The 20,110-nt window shown below is 42.7% G+C and overlaps 1 protein-coding gene and 1 long non-coding RNA gene across 2 annotated transcripts in view; one reads left to right on the top strand and one right to left on the bottom strand.

Annotated features, from left to right (window-relative positions):
* The window catches only part of BCL2 (BCL2 apoptosis regulator), a 94,021-nt gene that overhangs the window by 60,140 nt on the left and 13,771 nt on the right, over positions 1-20,110 (bottom strand). The gene's annotated exons all lie outside the window — the stretch shown is intronic.
* LOC306800187 lies at positions 2,839-12,233 on the top strand. Its single transcript, XR_013773769.1, has 4 exons — positions 2,839-3,106; positions 5,854-5,993; positions 6,827-7,536; positions 11,111-12,233. It is a non-coding gene; the product is annotated as an uncharacterized lncRNA (long non-coding RNA).

Below are 20,110 nucleotides of genomic sequence, written 5' to 3'. Positions count from 1 at the left end.
AAAATGTTAAGCCTTAAGAAAAGGAAAGGATAGATGACTGCACCTTTTTCAAATACAAATCTATAATGAACCCTCTCATAACCAGATAGGGGCTGATGGCAGGCAAATTCCATTTTAGAAGTATCTAAAGAGTTTTCATCTTACTAAAGGGGCAGAGTTGTCCCTAAAGTTGCGATCCTATAGCTCCTAAACTTTGTGGAAGTCCAAATATCCAGACATTATGACTAGCCCATATATCTTTAATAAGCTATATCAAGAGCCTGCATTCAGATACCTTATCAAGTTGAAACACCTCAGATGCAAAGCTCATCTATGGATCCCAAGGCTTGATTGCCATAAAAAATCCCCTTCCAGAAGCTTACAGTACATGCTAGGAGGTTCTGTTTCAGTGTCCTCATTTCTGCCTCCCTGTGAGTGGTGGTTGGTACAGTATTGAGTCAGAATTTGATGTCTCCAGCTCAGTTTGAATCAGCCAGGTAAGGCACAATGCAGCTGATCGCTTAGAGCACATAATTATAGCATCCATGAGCTGCTCAGAGGATGCTGGCACTGACAAAGTAGGAAAGGCTAAAAGCATCATATTAAAATGTCATAAAACATTCATTTTACATGATTAGAGAAACCGGTAATTAGCATTTTTCTTTTAGTGCTTGACTTTTTATTCCAGCTGCTCTAATCCAGCTTCTTTCCATGGCAATTATTGCCAGGGAAGCTGAATTTGGCATTTTTTTCATGTCCACTTTAAAACCTGTTCTGTAATCTGTCAGCTAGGCAGGTCTCACATGCAGTATTTGAAAGAAAGTGAGGGGGTTTTTGCCCTATAGTCAAATTATGTTTATAGTAAATCTTAATTGCCAAACACTGAATTGCAGGAATATGTCCATACACTATTAAACAAATCATATAAATATGTTTATTCTATGTTAGTCTAGATCTATCTTGCCAAGGCTGAAGCTTTGTGTAAAAGGACTGACCCCAGGAGTGCATATGTCAAGCTGAATTAAGGAAGAGGAAAAAAAATAGAGCCGTATCTAAACTTCCTTAGAATAATAGGATGTTGATTAAATTGTTAGAAAGTTAAATAAACAAGCGATTTTTTTTTGTAATTGTCCTTTGAATGCCTCAGACTTCCACTCTCCAGAGCTGTCTCTGAAGGTGAGAAGGAGAAATGGCCCATTGCTGGAGGGCACAGATTTCAGGAGGCAGCCTCCCTGCCAAAGCTTTCTGAGTGACATTGGGTAAGTCGCTGAAGCCTGGGGCATTTTGACATCTCATTTCCATCAAACTAATTGAGTTGTTGTAGGAGTAAATAGAGAACAGAACCCGGGACTTCTGCAGCAGAAGGGCAAGCTAAGGTCTGCTTCAATGGGCAGGGCAAGCAGCCACACTACTCCAGTCAAGAGCTGTGCTGGGGCCCTGGGCTGGCCTCCTGGAAAGCAGGCACCAGCACCACCCTGTCAGCAGCACAGACAGAAAACCTGGGTCAGGAAGCTCTGGGAAACAAGCCATCACATGGCTTTGGCTGTGCACTGTGTCAAGAGAAAAAGACAAAGGCCAATCCCCAAATCTTCTGCCCAAGAAAGGGTCAGGTGCTGGGTAACAGGGCCATGTCTGTGCCACAGACACAGAACCACTGCTGTGAGGGGTAGGGAGAGTGTACTTCAGAGGCTTAAGCCATCATCCATCCCTTTTTGGGGTCATCACTTCTTGGCCTGGCTTTAAGAGAGCAAGCTACATTCATGTATGCAAACTGTTTGCCACCTTTACTTCCCTGAGGTGGCAATACTAAACACTCAAAGCCCTTAAAGTAGCAAGATTTCCTTGGCACTTCAGCTAAATTTTGGCTTTTTCAATGTCATTTCTGCCCCTGCTGTGCTCTGTCAGCCCTCATTACATGAGTTCTGCTAATCAAGAGCCAGTGGCTCCAGCCATCCGTGGCTGAGCAGCCTCCACACCACTGGAAAGCCACGCAGCCACCTTCATGGGGCACCATGCTCCACTCCCCAGCAAGTGTGCTGCCTTGAGGACAACCCCACAGTCACCCACAGACATGGATTTTGGCCTGAAATTGACTTAACCTTCAAGCCACCCGTAGTGGGTAACTCTGGCCAAGTGCAGGGTTGTCTGCATCCCCTCACCATGACCCACAGCCACTCAGAAAATCAACAGGCATCTTTCCTCATACACATCCTTTTTAGCACTCCCCCACTAACCTGCTTTTGTTCTTTCCTGAACTCCTGCAGAGCTATCAATCTCTCTCTGACAGAGTGTCAATTTTTCCAACTACAGCGAAGTCATACAGAAATGCAATAGCAATTCTTGGCTCATTAATAATTCCAGAGAGGTAGCAACATTTTTCCTCTTTTGTATGATTGACAAGCTGGTTTTTCGTTTCATATTAAATACCATAGGTAGACATTAACTAGCTAAACAAAGATACTCTTATTTCCCTAAAACGATGCTTTAAATATCTCAAGTTCCAATCACCTTTCTGGTGCACCATGAATTCCTAATAAAATCATTAACTAATAAATGCTCCTCTTTGATATGTTAGTAAGTAGCCTCAATATGTCCATATGTTGCCATAAAGCTCTTTAATACTAGAGAAACTTAGCAAGATGCTTGCATTGTTTACTTATAAAAGGATCTCGCCAGTATTTGAGGAAGAAAAACATCAAAATCAATATCAAGGAACATAAACACAAACAAGGAAGATATTAAATTAAGCCACAGTTGAAAAGTTCCTTCTCCAATGAGTACATGGTGTGCAGCCAAAAGCCTATTTTTATACTACAGAAAGTATTTAAGTGAGCACATCTGCAATAGGCTTCTGTGGGAACATATACGGGGCAGTCTCGTTCACACGACGCGCTCAGGTGGATTCACGTTTAGACAGCAGACTTCCAGAGCACTGCAAGTGGCATCTGCCCACCACCCCTGCCACACACTGCTACAGAAAACTGCTTCAGCCCAGCATCCCGGCATTTTCAAGACCTACACACACGGCTGTGGCTTTTCCTACTGCCTCTCTGGTTCTGCTGAAAGGGAGCGTGACTTCCTACACGTCAGCTTTCCCCTACTACTTCCCCGTGGCAAGCAGGCAAAGGTACGTCTTTTTTGCCAAATCTTGAGTCTGCTGAATGTATCTTAGGAGGGTGCCTGCTCTTCTCTTCACCACATCCTCTCCTTTTGAGAGCCCCTGGCCCTCCCACACCCAGCCTGGCATTCTGGATGGATATGAAGGGCCCTGTGTTACAAGCGGCTTCCCAGCAGCTGAAATTATTCCAACAGAGGCAACTGCAATGCAATGCCCAGGGGAAATGGCAATTCCTGACAGATACCATCTCCTGCCTTCGGATACAAAGTCAGCCAGTGCTCTTCGCTTATCTTAGTGACTGATAAGAGGAAGTGGCAAGGTAATGTTGGACCTCACAGGAAAAACCTGAAGAGCAAAACTTTCACAGATGAGCAAAACCAGTCCCTTTTAGTCCCTCTTCTCTTTAGCTTGCAGAAATGGCGAGCTCTGTAAATGTTTCCAATAGGCTGCAATTCCTTTTTGTGCAATTATAAATATTTTAACATATGACATCAGTACAATATGTTTTCATTGTGTTTAGATCTCTTTAATTAGGATGGGGCCTGAGTTCTCCTTGCTGCCTTTGGTACTTGGACTTGGCAACCAAATTTGTTTTGTCTCAACTTACTGTTCTTTCTTTCAGTGCAGAAGGAGCAACACGCACTTTTTTATTTATTGTTCTTGATAATTGGCTTCATTTTCAGTCAGAACTGATCTGATCATCATGGAAAAAGAAATAAAACACATAAAAAAACCATTAAGGGATATTTATCTCCAAGTTAGAAGGGTAGTGAAAATATCCAGAAGGATGAGATAAGTGGTATTTCTAATCTAACGGATAAAATCCCCACTTAAACATCTACAGACGATGATACAGCTTTCAAATGCAACTATTTATGTCCTTTTATTTCTGGACTTTGCACTTAATACGGCAGTTAATTTATAGCAAGCAAAGGCAGAATTTACAGGACTGCAATAAACCAGGAGCCCATTCCTGACATGAAAGAAGTCAGTGACACACCGTCCGTTCCCCCTCCATCACAAGGGCCATAGCTGCACGCTGGGTCACACCTGGACAATGTCACCAGCTGCAGCACTGGGCCACCCCAGGTACCCAGCACCCTTTCCCTCTTGGGTGAGGACAAGAAGTGTGTTCCACCCCACCCAGCTCCTCCAAAAAGCCCTCAATGCCCTCCCAGCCACAAGTCCCACCACCCTGAAGCCATACTGGGAAACCTTGGGATTATTCATCCTGTAGCTGGTGCCCCCCGTGTGCTGCTTAGTAATGTGAGAAGTGCCAGCAAAGGGGACTTTCCATGGCTTGTTTAATGTTTCCTGGTAATGGCTTAGGTGACAAGCAGGCTCAGAGGCTGGGCAGAGGGGACTGCTTCACTGGGGCTTACACAAATGCAGGCAGAAAACTTCTGTTTGGGTACATCTGACTACCAGAATTAGTCTACAACTTTTGCTTGCTTATTTGTGGTCACCGAAATTGAGCTGCTGCACCACATTATTAGTCAAGGCTGATACTAAAACAACTGAATCTCTAGAACATGGAAACAAGCTAGTTAGAGTGAAAGATTACAAATTAGTAAAGTACATGGAGTAAGAATGCAACTCCCTTTGGCAGCCAATACAGCAAGGACAACTGTTTTTTCTCCCTCCTAAGCAAGCTGATAAGGGATGCTAAGCAGGGCTCCATTTGCTCTTGAGAGAGAGAGGCTTTTAAAGTAGATTTAAATGTATTAACTAGCATACCACGATGCTTTATAAAAATCCTGGCAATAGAATTACTGAGGTTGACAGCACATTCGAAGTGAGAAATTAAATCATAAATGGTGTTCCCTGTCTAATCCCATTCATTTCAATCAGTACAAGAGCAAAACTTGTCATAGAAAGAAAATGAACAAAACTATCATGATGCTTGGGAGCTTATTTCCTTGATATCTCCTAGAGGCATCAAGAGGAAGTTTCACCCTGTGATTCAGCCAACTGGCCAAAGACTGCACATACCTGGGCCTGACTCTCTGCTCTCTGCCTGACTTCAGGCACATCAACTCATGGTCTTGTCCAGAAACAGCAATTGCAAGCGTTTAAGCAGGACATGGGCTCTTCATGTCTCTGTAAGACCCACAGGGAGAACCAGAGAGCCCAGCTGGGCAACACATAGCCCTGGAGCTAGAGAACTTGCTGGGTCACCACAACCAAAGCAGCCCAATCCAAGAAGGCAGGACCTATTAGCTATGTAGCCAAACCAGTAGAGCATCCCTACCCATGCACAAGACCAGCTTCTCCCACCTAACAGAGCTCCTTTCTTTTCTCCGAGCACAGAGTGGGGCCGTCTCCAGGCCATCAGTTAACCTTTACCAAGGGAGTGGCTTTTCTGCCTCCAGTCTGATGGAATTCAGGGTTTCCACTACCATGGAAAGCAGCCTAACCATCTGAACTAGGGTGGGGAAAAGTACTCAAGTTTGGAAAAAAGGAGATAGCACATTACAACCACACATGAACACCAAGAGCTGAACTCAGTGCTCTGTACAAAGCGCCTGGGAAATCAAAGCTTACAGTGTGTTCTCCTGGAGAAAGAACAGTGCTGCAAATGTAACAAAAATACATGCTCTGGGTCTCTTTGAATTAAAAGGAAGTATTTCACTATACAGCATTAAATGCAAAAATATGACACGTCAAACTACTGAAGTAGTAACATGAAAGAGATGGATATTTATGTTTTAAAATCTCCAACTGTTATGCAACTTACACTGTTTTCTTTCTTTAAGGATACAAAATTTGCATACAGAAGAGGGAAGACATTTGGGGGATAAAAATAAGGAGGAGTAACATGATCCTCAGTTCAGATCTTCCTCGAAGTATTGAAAGAAACCAGAAGGAAAGCAGAGGCAAAGCTTCCAACAATCCTGTAAGTTACTCAGTAAAAGCCTTCAGGAGCACATGTCTTTGAAGTACCATTGGGAAGGCTCAATCCTATTACAACCCTCCTGAGGAAGTGTTAATCTTCTAGACAAAGAAACCAAGGCTCACTTTTTATGAACTCACATGTACTTTTGATTGCTTCTGGCTTGGTTTATTTGTTTCTTTAAGGCTCATCAAACCTGATTTTTTTTTTTCCCGAGTCACAAAAACTACAGTTCAACTCAAAGGCAAATGGAAGCTGCTATGAAAGATCAGGCCACTTTTGGGAAGGGTGAATTTATGAGCCTGTATTCTACTGTTATTGATGAAATGCCAGCATTGTAGAAATCAATAAAACAGCCTATTGCCAAAATGGCACTAGCACTAGGATTGTATTCTTGATTTAGAAATTGCTGACTGTTTAAAAAATAAAAAAATAAAGCAGAAAAGAAGCCAAAATGAATGTTTTGTGGGTTCATAAAAAAAAGGCAGCTTGCTAGGAGATAAGCTATATTGATAAAATGTAATCCTTTTATGTTGGAATTAAAAAGGATTCAAGGTTTATATTTCAGGTGCTTTAGACTGCATTTGTCATAAATAAACCAAAGTTAGTACAACATCGTAGCACTGTCTGTTGATGAAAATTTATAAACCTGCCCGTTTATTAGGATTACTGTTATTACTTTAGGGGGAGGGCAATCAAATCCAAACTCTGGGCATTTTTTTATCTTCCAGAGACAGATGAACAGCTTTTGGTTGGGGATTTTTTTTTGTATGAAAACCAATTACTGGTCTTGACTGAAGCTGAATTCAATTCTTTTTTTTTTTGATGTTCTGCAGTGCACTTCTGAGCAGCTTTTGCAAGCTATGACTAGAGTAGAGCATTTGCAGTCCCTCCAACAAAACAAAAAAAGTATTTGTAAGCTCATTACTACCAGAATAACAGCACGAATACGACTCGCACAGTTTGTTCTTGCAGCAACGATGAAGAAAATTCACAGTATGAGCAAGGGGAAAATCACGGTGAACAATTTCTGATGTATACAATCAGTTAGGGATTTTTTTTTTTAGTTTAGGTGTAGATTCATTGCATCAGATGTTTTTCATCATCTCCACCTTCTTGCAGAAAGGCTGGCAAATCCAAAAGTCGAGCTGTCCCAGAGGGCAGCATGCATCTTATACGAACCTGTACCCTGCTCAGGAGGCCTTCAAAATGGGTTTAAAGAATGGAAAGAAATTTTGCATTTCTTTCTCCTTTGCAAGGATCATTGATGCCATCTTCACCCTTGCTCTCAGTGTCCAGGGGACTGGCTGCCTGTAGTTTGCCCACTGTTCCCCCCAGAGCCCAGCCTTGTTCCCAGGCTGTGCATCATCCTGCCTCCCAACCAACAAGAAATGCTGCATGCAGCAAAACCATGGAGGAGAAGGATTTGTGACTTCAACATGGACTCTACCTGGTATCCAACACCAGGATCAAGACTTAAAACCCAGCAACTGCCTTAGCTGTTGGACTGCTGCTGTTCTGCATGCACACCGCAAGCTGCTCCAGAGTAAGTAGGGAAAAAATGCAGCATGGAATTTAATTATTACATTAATTTGATTTTGTTGAACAGCAAAAGGGAATAAAAAAGACATACAAGAGCAGCTTCAGACATAAACAAGGAGCGTGTCCCATTCTGGAGCGGCTCACGTGCTGTGTATGGCACAACATGTAGTTTTCTTCTTTTTGTTTGTTGTTTTCAGTTTAGGTTTTATCCAATTATATATCTATTGTGTGACAGGCCTGGCATGAGAGATCCCATTTACAGGAAATATTTCTGAGATCACAGGCCCTGCAGGCTAAATGCAAACACTGGAGCAGATGGTAACTGATCCAGTAGAGCTGTACCTAGGGGTGCTGGAAGGGGGAAAAGACTTGGAAAGTAAAGCTGCTAACAAAATAACCTCGCATTATTAAAAACTACAACCAAATCAGCCCACTGAGCAGCTAGGGACCTCATTAAGGATGCCTCTGACCACTGCTGCCGACCTGCTCGTGGCAAGGGGCCGGGGGTGGGAGGGAGGACAGGCAAAAGAGGGGGCTTGCTTATGGAATAACTTGCTACCTGCCCAAGAGCAGAGTAAAAAGGGTGCTCTGCCCATCGAGTAACCACCATTGAACAGCAGTGAAACTCTTAGAGGAGAAACAGGAGAGCTAAATGCCAATCCACTCTTTAACACAGTCGTTCCCAGGCTCTCCCTCAGGCATGGCTGGAGGATGCTGAGACCAGCCCTATGAGATGAGCTCCCTCTCCTTCCTAACAGCACAGTGTCTGTGCCTGTGATACTCCTTTTCAAGCAGCTGCTCCCTAGACTGCAACAGCTCTTGGGGTCACAAAACTGTGCTGAGGTTGGGTCGGCAGGAGGAAGAGCTGACCAGGTTAACAGGCAACTTCATTGCACAGGTGAGCTCAGGTGATGCAAACACCACTTATCCTGGGGAACAGTGCAGATTAAGGAAGGAAGCCTGCATCAATATGCTCCCTTTTTTGAACAAAAACCCCTAACTCTAACCCTAAACCTTTTGATGATAAATCTACATTTATACTAAGGTTGTAAAAGTGACAAGAAATCACAGCCCTAATGAACCGTATTGTAGCAGGAAAACAATTCAACCACAGACCTGCAAAAGCAGGTAACTGTCTCCCCATATATTTAAGCAGCATCTGTCACAGTGCATTTCCAACCTCGATGATACTATGACAGTATCTCAGTATACTGACATTAACTTGGTTTTGAACACATGAGGGGAAGCTCAGACTGGATGATAAAAGTGAGATTCCAGACCAGTAAATGGGAACAGCTGACCAAAGCCCTTGAGTAACACTGACTCATTCACAATCAGTATTTCAAAGATTGGTAAAAGTTACATCATTTCATAAGGCAGAGTGCAAAATATCAGCCTGAGTACTTCACCTACTTTATTTTCTGGAGAAGGACTAATTATGCCCACTGAAAACACATTAATTGTACTGTTTCATCTTTACTAAGTAGGGTTTCATTAAGCTAGCAGTGGTCCCTCACCTACGTGGTTTTTGTCACTTCTGTTCTTGTCCCTTTGCTCTCTGTCTGCTTCTCACTCATTTGAGGACTTATCCTTCTATCTTTAGCCTTCTGCACTTTTTCACGGAGCAAACAAGGAGGTTTGCTCTGATTTTCCCTGCATACAATGCTTCCCAAGCCACAGGGGAGTCCCCAAAATTCCCTCTCACAGTGGCCAACTTGCTTTTCTGTTTGAAGCAGGGCAGAGCATCCAGCTGAGACTTCCCCAGCGTGGAGTCGCTGTATAAAGGCTTCTTCACACGTCTTGCATCTCACTCCCCTTGTGTGACTTTTTCACCCTTTGGAATGCAAGAATAAGCCTTGATTTACATGAGGAGTCCAATTTTACCGGGATACTCTTTAACACAAACCTCCCTGCTGCTGAGCCCTGTTTAAATCAAGAGGCCTTCACATGGGTGAAGATGTCTTAAAGAAAGATCTGGATGTAACTCTGTCACAATTATTATGATTTGGTAACATTTAGCAGCTGTGGTTTTTTTGCTGCAGACATCAGTTTTATAGCTGAAACTGTTCCTTTAATTTTTTTGCAAGAGTGTTTCACTATTTTTTTTGTCATTGTTGTTTCCTGGATTCCTAAATATAGCCAAGTGGAATAACTAGCACCTCTGTAAACTGTTGGTTAAATGCCACACTGAGTTTCATTTTGCTCTCTAAAAGGCCATTTAAAACACATCAGACTTGTAGAGCTCAAAATTTAGGAAATTATTTAAATTCTGGGAATAACTTCTAACCATTTCGGCAGGCTTTTCTGCCTTTAATACACATTAACGCTATTCCCACCAAATAAAAGCATGGCCTGAAATACACCAGGTACCAAAATAAATGGCACTTCAAAGTTTAAGAAACGCAATTGAGAAATGAAACACTGTATAGGTTTCTCTGCTGCCATGAGGTATTTTGTCACCAGAATGTTAAAAAGCAAGAAGTCTGTTTGAGGCTTCTCGGGACATTTTGGGCAAAGTCACTGGTGGCAAATGAAGTCACTGCTGCTCTTAGCCCTGTGCAGCTGAGTTCATTTATGTCATTATTCAGTACAGAGATGCACTACTTTGAAACTAAAACCACTGTGAAACTAAGTGCCACGTTCCTGCCTGAAGGGGAAGCAAGACATCCATCCTTCTTGTGTTTACACAAGGTGTAAGATAGTGAATGACACTGCTTTTGGGGACAAGGACAGGAGTTATGGAATCACAGGTTGGAAAAGACCCCCAAGATCACCCAGCCCAACCACCATGAATCCCTCACTCCATCCTGAAACACAGCCACACAGACACCACAGAAAGCTGAGGTATGGGGATCAGTATGGGAAAACATAGGAAGACCTTGGTGATCCAGATGCCTGAGCTGCATCCCTTTACTCCAGAGAAGTTTGAAATAATGAAAGCTCTGAAGTCCCTTTGAGAATAAGACTGCCTGACCCACAGAGAGTAGAACTTGTTTATTTACTCAACTTTCTGTCAACATTTAAAAGGAATTATCATTCCCATTTTGCAGCAACTAATCTGTTTGCCTAAGGTCACAGAGTGAATTAATGTTAAACTAGATTACACAGTATCGTAGTTCCCATTCCTGTGGTCAACCAGCTACCATCTGATTAGGTCACCTCAGCACATTTAATTAAAAAAGAATGTTGAATCTAACACTCTGCCGAAGAAGTGCTTGGGTCTTCAGTAAAAAGTCATGTGAAAGTGAGAGAGGGAACAATAAACAAGAAAGCTTCCTACGTCTCAGTAACTTGCAAGTCCAAAGAGACAAAGAGTGATTCAAAGTCCTGAAATGCTGTCATTTGCTGCAGGAAAAAAATCACATAAAAACTCTGGGTTTTTGGGGCAGAACTGCAGCCCACAAGGCCTGATCATTGCTGCAGCTCAGGGCCAGGGCAAGCAGCTTTGGGGAGGCTCAGCAGTTACTCTCCCATAACCCCAGACCCCATGCAAAGGCATTGCAGCCTGCCCAAAGGCAAGGTATTGTGAAAATTAGGTAGAATGAATATCACTCAAAATGACTTCTTGTATTTTTCAGTTTTAAAACAAGAAAATGGGCTCCAGGACCTGTCCAGAGATCCACATGAAGAGAGCCTCTCAGAAATACCAACCATCCTGTGCTGGAAGGGACACTGGAAAGGTTTTAAATTATGAACTTCATTCCTCTTCCAGGTACTGATGAAACCCATAATACCAAAACAATTAAGATGTTTTCTATTTTTTTTAATATTTGCCAAAAGAGCTGAAGCATATCAAAAGAAGAGAAACACGTTTTCACAAGGCCCAGCTATTCCTTCTGCTACCACTGGCAAAGCAGTAAATAGCTGCCTGCCCAAACAAAATTGCAGCACAAATGAGCACTTGTACCCCTGCACTTTTAAAATTCTGAAACCATTCTGATCTCTGAATTTGTACTTTAAAGCAGTAGGAAACGTACAACAATTTTGCTAAAAATATCTATTCGGCATCATTTGCTGACAATTCCAAACATCAACTAGCCTTCTGTACCTTTGTGTTTATTTAAACAGAGCTTGTTCAGTTTGCCTGCCAAGCCAAGTGCTTCTGAAGTCACCATTCAGACAAGCACTACGTAACACAAACTGTGATGACAGGTCTTCAGCAGGTCCAAACCAAGCCCTGCAGCACAGAGTCCACTGGAAGAGCAGAGCTCAGCTTCACGTGGGATTACTGAAGAGCAGCTATTTGTGAATTCTTCCATGAGTTACCACTCTTTGCTCTGCAATAGTAGTGCTCTGTTTCTTTTCAGGCAAAACCAGTGCTGCAATACCCAAAAGACTCTTGAGGAAAATGTGGCTTCTTTCAAAAAGAAGACTACTGGTTCGTGGATTTGTTGTGGAGCAACTGCTCTTCCTTACCTATTTCTGAATAACACATGAGTAGAGAAATCATGGGACATGTGTGTCATCAAAAATGTCAAGCTATAGACTAGTGAGATATGTTAGTCACCTATGGACTACAAATATGAACAGTGGAGTTAACTAATTCCTGGATGAGCTGCATAAAAAGAAATTGGAACAGTTACTACAAAACCTTAAAGATCAAAGCCTCTGCTGGCAGAACCACCACGTGTTTTCCAAAGGAGATCTCCCTGTGGTACCACCTTCTATCTGTGGTGTTGTGAATATACGTATATATACACACATACATATACTTACATACATATATATATATATATATGTACAGGGTTGCATTTCAATCACAGCAGTGATAACTATGTACTTAAAGAAGTTTTTCCTAATGGGCAGGCAGCAATGAAAAAGCATGTATTCACCCATCTATGCAATGTGGTCTCTGCCCATGAAAATCAGAGGCTTCATAGCTGCATGAGGAGGATGTGGGATGCCTTCTCTCTTGTCCACTTCCCTTGTCTCCCATGCTCTAAAAGGTCCTACAGCTCTACAGCTCTGGTGGTAATTTATTTTGCCAACCAGTTTTATTGAGCCTTTTCTCCAAACTCCCACACAGCAGAAGTATCCAGCTTGCATCTGCATCTTGTATGTTAGCATGGAGGAGAGCTTGAGAGCTATTGCTACACCCACAGCTGTTTTCCGTGAATCTGAAGAACACAATCAGCCTAAATGTTTCTTTGAAGATAGACCATCCTTTTCCTGTGGCCTAATTTAGACTTAACATTGAAAGCATAGAAAGCTAAAACTGGAAAATCAGTCATAATTAAACTTGTAGAACATAGAATCTATTTTTCATGAAACAATCTCAAATTTTACTTTTTTCCCCCTCATTCAGACAGTTTCCTACTTCAAATGGAAAACATTATAGCAGTGACCTACTCAGTTATGAACTCCAGCATTTCTGATCTGTAGCAAGTAGGACACCACCCGGGGGTGAAAAAAAGATGGCTTTGAATCTGTCTCAAATTGTACCAAGGTCAATTTGAGAGCTTGCTGGGACTGGGATGATGCCTACAAGGACTGCAGATCTTCTGAGACAAGAGATGAGTGCAGAAGAGCGCAGAGGCAAGAGCAGGAGGACAATAACCACTGGATTTTTGCTGAAAATGAGCAGCTGTTGGGTGTTAGGGTAAACTGCTAAATAATGCTGTTTACCACCAGTGAGTAAGCAGTCTCAGGGCATACTTGGTAGGGGAAGCATCATAACAGCAACATGCACAATTTTGAAATGTGCAACATCTTTGATGCAGCAGGAGAAACCAGAGTTGTGATATATTCAATAACCTGTTTGGCTTAGAGGTCAGGGCACAGGTTGTGCTCAGCTGATGATATGACCTCCTCCTCCTCCAGTGTGCAAGGAGCTCCCAAAATGCTACAACACAAGAAGTCTTGAAAACCTGAGAACTGTGCTATCCATTCTTCAGCACCATCTCCTGATACCCTAGCTAGCATCAAACTGGTTATCTGCCTGCAGGCCACAGCCAGCTGCCACTTGCCCATTCCTCCAAGACAAACATGGACCCCGCCAAGTCCAGGGTCCCTCTGGCACTAACAACAAGGTGGATACATCCCAATGACACTGCTGGAACTTATCCAACTCCTTCCTGTGCTGAGACATCCAAAGCTTAGACTTGAACCATTTTATGTGATACCAGGGGCCCGGATAAAAGCTGTTTGGTCTCAAGAAATGAGATGATGTATTCCCACAACCAAAATGTTCCTGACCATACCTGTGACATTGACCTATAAATACCCTTGGCTCTGCTGCCCAGAGTGCTATCTGACAAGTGCTATCTCTCTTCCTCTTCACACCTTTATCACCTTTCAGCCTTCAGTCCCATCTAAGTGGCATCATCACACTCAAGTGCCTTGGATGCCAGTGCTCCACTCATTCTAGGGTGGCTTCAGGAGGACAAGAGTCCAAGTGCAAGGCACAGCAGCATCCCCAAGGATGGTGCCCATTCTAATCATATGCAAATAGACTGGACTTGCATGGGGGAAGTGCAGACCAGTCCAGCTGAGCCTTCCCTGATTGGAAAGGTTTGTATCTCACCACACAAGCTCTGAGCAGCACTCAGGAAAACAGTCCCCAGCAAATACTGCAAGTGGGGGTCACAGCTGGTTAGGCTGCTTCTGGAAAGCAAAGCAGTTGAAGGAAATACTCCCATTAATAGAAAGAGGCTTTCTGGGGCCATGTGGACAGTTGTAGAGACCAGAGGCAGTACAGGCTCTCATCTCTGCTTCAGCGTCCCCATGCCCCGTTGTTTCATTGCTTTAGCTAATGTTGGGAAAGTGCTGACAGGGATTTCAAAGGGAAGTTTCTGGTCTAAACACATTGTTGAATCCAAGCCCTTGGTAGTTGTTTTGTTGCACAAGAGAAAGGAGGGAAAACATTGAATAAAGGACCCACTGTGAGCACTTTTCCCAGGGCACAGGAGCAATCACCCAAGGGCTGAAGCCCAGCCAGTCCTGTGCCCTGCCACCCCACCCACCAACTCCTCCACACCACCCCACTGCTCCTACTGCACCCCTGCCTGCCCAGCACCCAGCTCCAAAGAGGGGACATTTCCCAGGGATGGTGTTGGTTTATTTTGTAGAGCACAGTCTGAAGAGGAGATGAAAACTACCGCTGGCAAAAGGAATTCCAACTGGGATTTTTCAGCCTGTTTTGGGAAGACACAGTACATCTAAAGACCGAAAGAAAAAAATCATCTTTCTTATCTCTCTCCGTAAGAAAGCACCTTTGAAGAACCAGAACAAACAAAATTTACCCAAAAGGGGAATAAAGGAGGACACAAATAAAGATGATAACTACTGACATTCTACTTCAAGCCAGATTTTTAGATCTGAACATGGAATTTCAATATACCATACATAATCCTGGGAGAAGTGAATTGCAACCTCTGTTACCCACGTTTTTTTCCTGTTTGGTTCAGTCATTTAAAGGAACAACTTTCCCCTTGAACTCTAATCATTTTTGAATGAATTATTAAACAGCCTGACTTTACAAGCAGATTTCCTTTTATATACAACAGCGCACAAAAAAAAGAGGAAACTGATTAAACAGGGAACATGACAGTATTCACTTGACAGCATACTTTGTAAAAACCAAATTGGGCATGTGCAGTGCATGTGCGCTCAACTGCTGGCAAGGAGGGGTGGTTTCTTTTTCCAATCTTCCTTTTCATTTAGAATAACTGTGTGCTGTTCTGGCAATTTTAATTTTAACATATCCAGCTAATTATGATCATTTTTAAAGCTGGCAGTGCCTCTTTAAAGAGATAAAATATTTTAGCTTACAATTATATTTATTTCTATAGCTTATTTTGAAGTAATGGAGCTTAAGTTGCACTCCTGAATGGCTTGCATATCTTCTAAAAAACACTAGTAACTACAGAATATATAACTTATTCCTTCTCTTTGCAAATAGATTCTATATATTATATCCATAATAAAAACCAATAGATGCTGCCAGCCCTCTTTTGAAAACTCATGGCAATAGGAAGTCTATGTTCTGCAACCTCATGTACTTACTCGTGACTTATAAAAGGCTCTTTTTGAAGTCAATTATAAGTATGCAGTACCTCGAAGAGACTAAAATGGAGTAAAATAGCTAAATATGACTAATTTTTGTGTGAAAGCAACCACTTTCATAACAGCAAGGATAAATGGGAACAGTTTTCCCCTATCCCCACATGTTAAAACCAAGTGGCTCTCAGACTGGGTGGGCACATGGGACCAACCACAGTTTCATGTCTGCTTGCACTGAGGCCCATTGATGACCCAGGAGCCACAACCATCCATCCCCTGAACTCTTCCTTGAGGGATTTCTTACCTGTGTTAACTTTGCAACAAAGACTTTGCCTTCCAAGAACAATGTAATCTAAAATGTAACCGGCAGACTTCCCTGAGCTCTGCACTTCCTCTCAAACACATTTTATTTTCATATCCTTTCTGTCAATTTCTGCAGAGGGCACACACATCCAGCAACTTACATGTTTGTCTTTTAGCCTCCCACATGAGTTCCATTAAAAAGAAAAAAAAAAAAAAATATTAAAAAAGATTTATGAGCAGCATGAACATACCAGCCAGCTTGCTTTCAGAAAATTACAAATCTATGCAAGAACATGATGACAAGATGATTTTGAATGAAAATAACACCAGCATAATCCAAGCCTGGGAAATCATTCCTCTGACATTATGTTCACAAAATACTAAGGCTGGGATTTTTTTGGGTGCAAATTGGAGTGTGAATCTCAAACTACATGGCCACTCAGAGCAAACTTGGTTACTCTCCTGCAGTCAGAGGACCAGCACGAGCCTGCCCAGCACCCGGCGCCAGCTGAGGCAGAAGCGCCGCGACGCCGATGCCTTGCCCTGACCCTGGGCACAGGGTGAGCTGTGTCCCCAGCGAGCAGGGCACCTGCTGCCAGTGCTACACCCGACACCCAGCAGCCAGATCACATCCCCTGCCAGCAGCACGGAGCAGGGGACATGGACACGGATCCTCTGCGGCGCGCGATCCCGAAACCGCCGACGCGGATGTCCAAGGACTGCTTGCCAAGACACTGACTGCTGCACTGGGCCCTGGGGTCATACATCAAATGTTCACATGCACTGACAGATGTTTATGTTGGTCATCCTGATTTAGCTCCCATTACATCATTTACCAAGCTACTGATGTTATCATAAACGATTAAACAAGCCGGCAAAGAGGACTCGAATACAAACTTGATTCTCTCATGGTATCAGGGCATTACCACTCCAAACTGTGTCTTGCTCTTAAATCAAATTGAACGACTGCACAGATTTTTTAATTCATTTGAATTCTGTATAGAAAAGTGGGGTTTTTTTTCAGGAAGACTGAATTCATTCATCATTAGACCATCACAGGATGAATGAAAGGTACCAAAAGGTAAAAGGGGGGGGGGGTTAAACTTGAATTCACAAATTATTAGTGTAAAACTAAAAACAGTTTTGCACTTTAATTAAGGAGCTGCTCAGGCTGGGATTCATTTAAAGTACCTTAGTTCTTCTACATCTGCTGCATTATTTAGTGCTTCCAGTCACTTCTGGTTTGTGTCTGGACTATTTTAACATACTGAAAATAACTGAAAGTTTTGAGGGAGCAAAATTAATAAGCAGAGGAAGTCCTCAATCTAATGTGTACATAACATGCTTGCTGCCTGCCACTGAAATAGAGTATTATCAAATACAAGGGGTTAAATTTAAACTCCATGAGTGCCTCCCTGGCTGCTTGGTTGTCATTAAGTGTGGGGAGGGAATAGGAAACACTTCACACATCTTGTTTTCCGCTTCTAATATATTTTTGAGTTTTCTAGTGCAGGCTTTGCTTGGATGTGTAATCACTGAGGAATGGCTACTATACTCTTGCTTCACTGCATAATACTTTCCCTTCCTCCTTCTGTAGGATTCCTCATGAAAATAGGCACTTTGTGTTTTTGGCCCTAAGGACAGAACATAATGTCCTGTCTCTAGGAAAAAATTAAAAAAAGAAAAAGTCATTAAAACATTTTCCACTACTTAAAAAAAACCTCGACACATGAAGTACTACTGTATTTCTGTTGCACACATGACCTCATAGATAGATGTGTGCATCCCCACACACGAATGCACTCAATTTTCAATTTAGCTATTTATAGAACTCAATAATTTTTCCTGGCTCAAGTTTTAGTAAGCCTTCCCTGATGGGGTTCGGTTCACACGGTTTTGCAGCCCTTCATGTTGCTTCAAGTTCATATCCATGGAACGCCCCTCCCCAACCCTGCCTCCTCCTAGAACCCCATTTCATGTTTTGCTAATTAAACCAGCCCTTTGCTTTACTGAACTCATCACAAAACACAGCAGGTTTTTTCTTTCCTAAGGAGCTCTGTGTCTTGACAATTTTTCTTGAAATCTCCTAGCAGCAAAGCTCAGGGATCCAGTTGTTTCTGTCTACAATCACCCTTTTCTTGCTGATGTAATATGGAATGCACACCTAGGAGGTCTTGGCAGAGAGGCACATAAAGGTCTTCCAGCCATGCTGTTGCTCTCTTAAGTAGGAACAATGGAGGTTTGGGCAATGTTTGAAAATCTTGGAACCTTTGTCCAAGCTGGCAGCAGGGCAGAAGTTCTGGAAGGCGAGCATCCATCTGATGCTGCTCCACTTAGCTTGCTCCACTTTCAGTGAGATGACCAAAAAAGAATGAAGTGTTCAGAGACCTCAAGAGAGGGAGAACCTTTTCTTCCCTGTCTTCAGTCCCCTCATACTTCAACAAACCTTCCTGGCCCAAGGCAAGGATGCCCCTAGCTGATCTAGGATAGATGGATCCAATGGTACTCCCATCGCTTCCCATCCTCCCTCCTCTTTCCAGCTCGCCAGGTGGGAAGACAAGGCTGAACAGCACTGCAGCCCAGCAGCTGTGTGAATGGTCACTGAGAGCTAAAAGCCCATTTATGTAACTTCCAGCTAAGCTCTGCTTTCTTTTGGTAAGAAAAGCCATCCTGCCATGTCAAGGTGTAGTGCTGGAAAGCACAACAGCAACAAGAGGGAATTGCCCCCCTCTCCCTACTCTCCAAAGATCAGCTTACTTGGGCCAGGGGCATACAGTCTGCATAAAGGACAGAGAGGCAGTGCTCAGAAAGTAAAAAGTCATTACAGTGAAAACCCATGAGGCAGATAACAGCTTGCTGCCAGACTTCTCAAAATTTAAGTGTTGATTGTTCAGAATTTATGTCTAGATTTTTCTTAAGAATGCAATTTCCTGGCACATGGTACAAGTCGCTCTAGACCTGCATGTCAGCACAGCAGGCATCCTGTTGCAAAGGTTATTATGGAACTATTGAATGTTTTCATGCCAAATTTGTCCAAATTAAGCTGAGGGGAATGGAAATACTTTCCCTGGATAGGTGGTGGTTGCATTAGGTGGGTTTGTTTATAAGGAGAATAAAAGTTACAGCTAAATATAAAAGCAGATATATCATAATATTGTCCGAGAACTTGAATAACATGTCATTCAGCCTGTGTGCTGTGGAAAGAACACGAAGGTCAAGTCTAAAATAAGATCAGTGACTGTTTGACAATAGAAACATGTAGGAGGTAGAGCAGGAGAATTTTCCACATTTTTTCAAATGGCATTTTTCTTTCAAAAAATATCCTTTTCTACCTTGCAATGGGTCTGATGCAAAAAACCTGAACTTTGTGCAAAACATACTGCTGAATTCAGTGTGGTTTTGATCAGCCTCCTGGCAAACCTGTATTAGTAATTTGTGCCAACTGTTTACTTTTTGTATTATGCTCAGTTGGGAAAATGAAAGAAGGCTGCTCTGTTGTATTTGTGCTTTTAAAGAGTTTCACTTTCTGCTTGAACCCTCTCATTCAGCTTCCCTGGAAGTGAGAGACTTCAGTGAGTCTATTGCTACCTTTTAAAGGTAAGCACACCTGAATTCACAGCATCGTGGAGTGCACAGAATCTTTGCCAAGGTCAAAAAGAGAGAGGGGGTGAAAAAAAAAAAGCCCAACCAAATTACTACTTGGAAGTATTTCATCAAATCCAATGCATTTTTTTTAAATTTTGTTCACCCACCAAAACCTAGGGTGAAGACATGATGTCAAGGTCTTGCCATTTGTCAAAGTGCAACTTTAAGGTGGGGATTTCAGCCTCTGCCCTGCAGCAGGCATAACCATACCTCAGCAAGTCTTGTAGGAGAAAAGGAATTTGGAATCCCAATCTTGACAGAGACAGCCAATTCCCTCTACTTTTACTTCAGTCAGTGATGTCAGACATACTTTGTTTTGTCCACTACATTCACTTTCAAATACAGTTACAACCACTTCCCTGTAAAATGTGTTACAAAGGGAGCCTTGCAAATGCCCTAATCCCCCTGCAAACAGTTCCAATGCCAAAATCCCATGACTTTAAATCAAAGGCAAGAGAGAACCCAGCCCAAGGCTAAGGCCTGAAGGCAGCTGCCCTTCCTTTCCCTCTGAGCTTGGTACACAGTCCATGTAGTTTCCAGAGCCAATGTTGAAAGATTCATTGCCAACGTGTTCCTCCATGGAGGACTCTCAGGGTTCCTGGGAGGAAGGGACTGGCAGAGGAAGGAAA

Source organism: Erithacus rubecula (genome assembly GCF_903797595.1).
Source record: "Erithacus rubecula genome assembly, chromosome: 3".
Classification (NCBI taxonomy): domain Eukaryota; kingdom Metazoa; phylum Chordata; class Aves; order Passeriformes; family Muscicapidae; genus Erithacus; species Erithacus rubecula.
The sequence above is the reverse complement of the archived record's forward strand: the minus strand, read 5'-3'. Positions and strand labels throughout refer to the sequence as shown.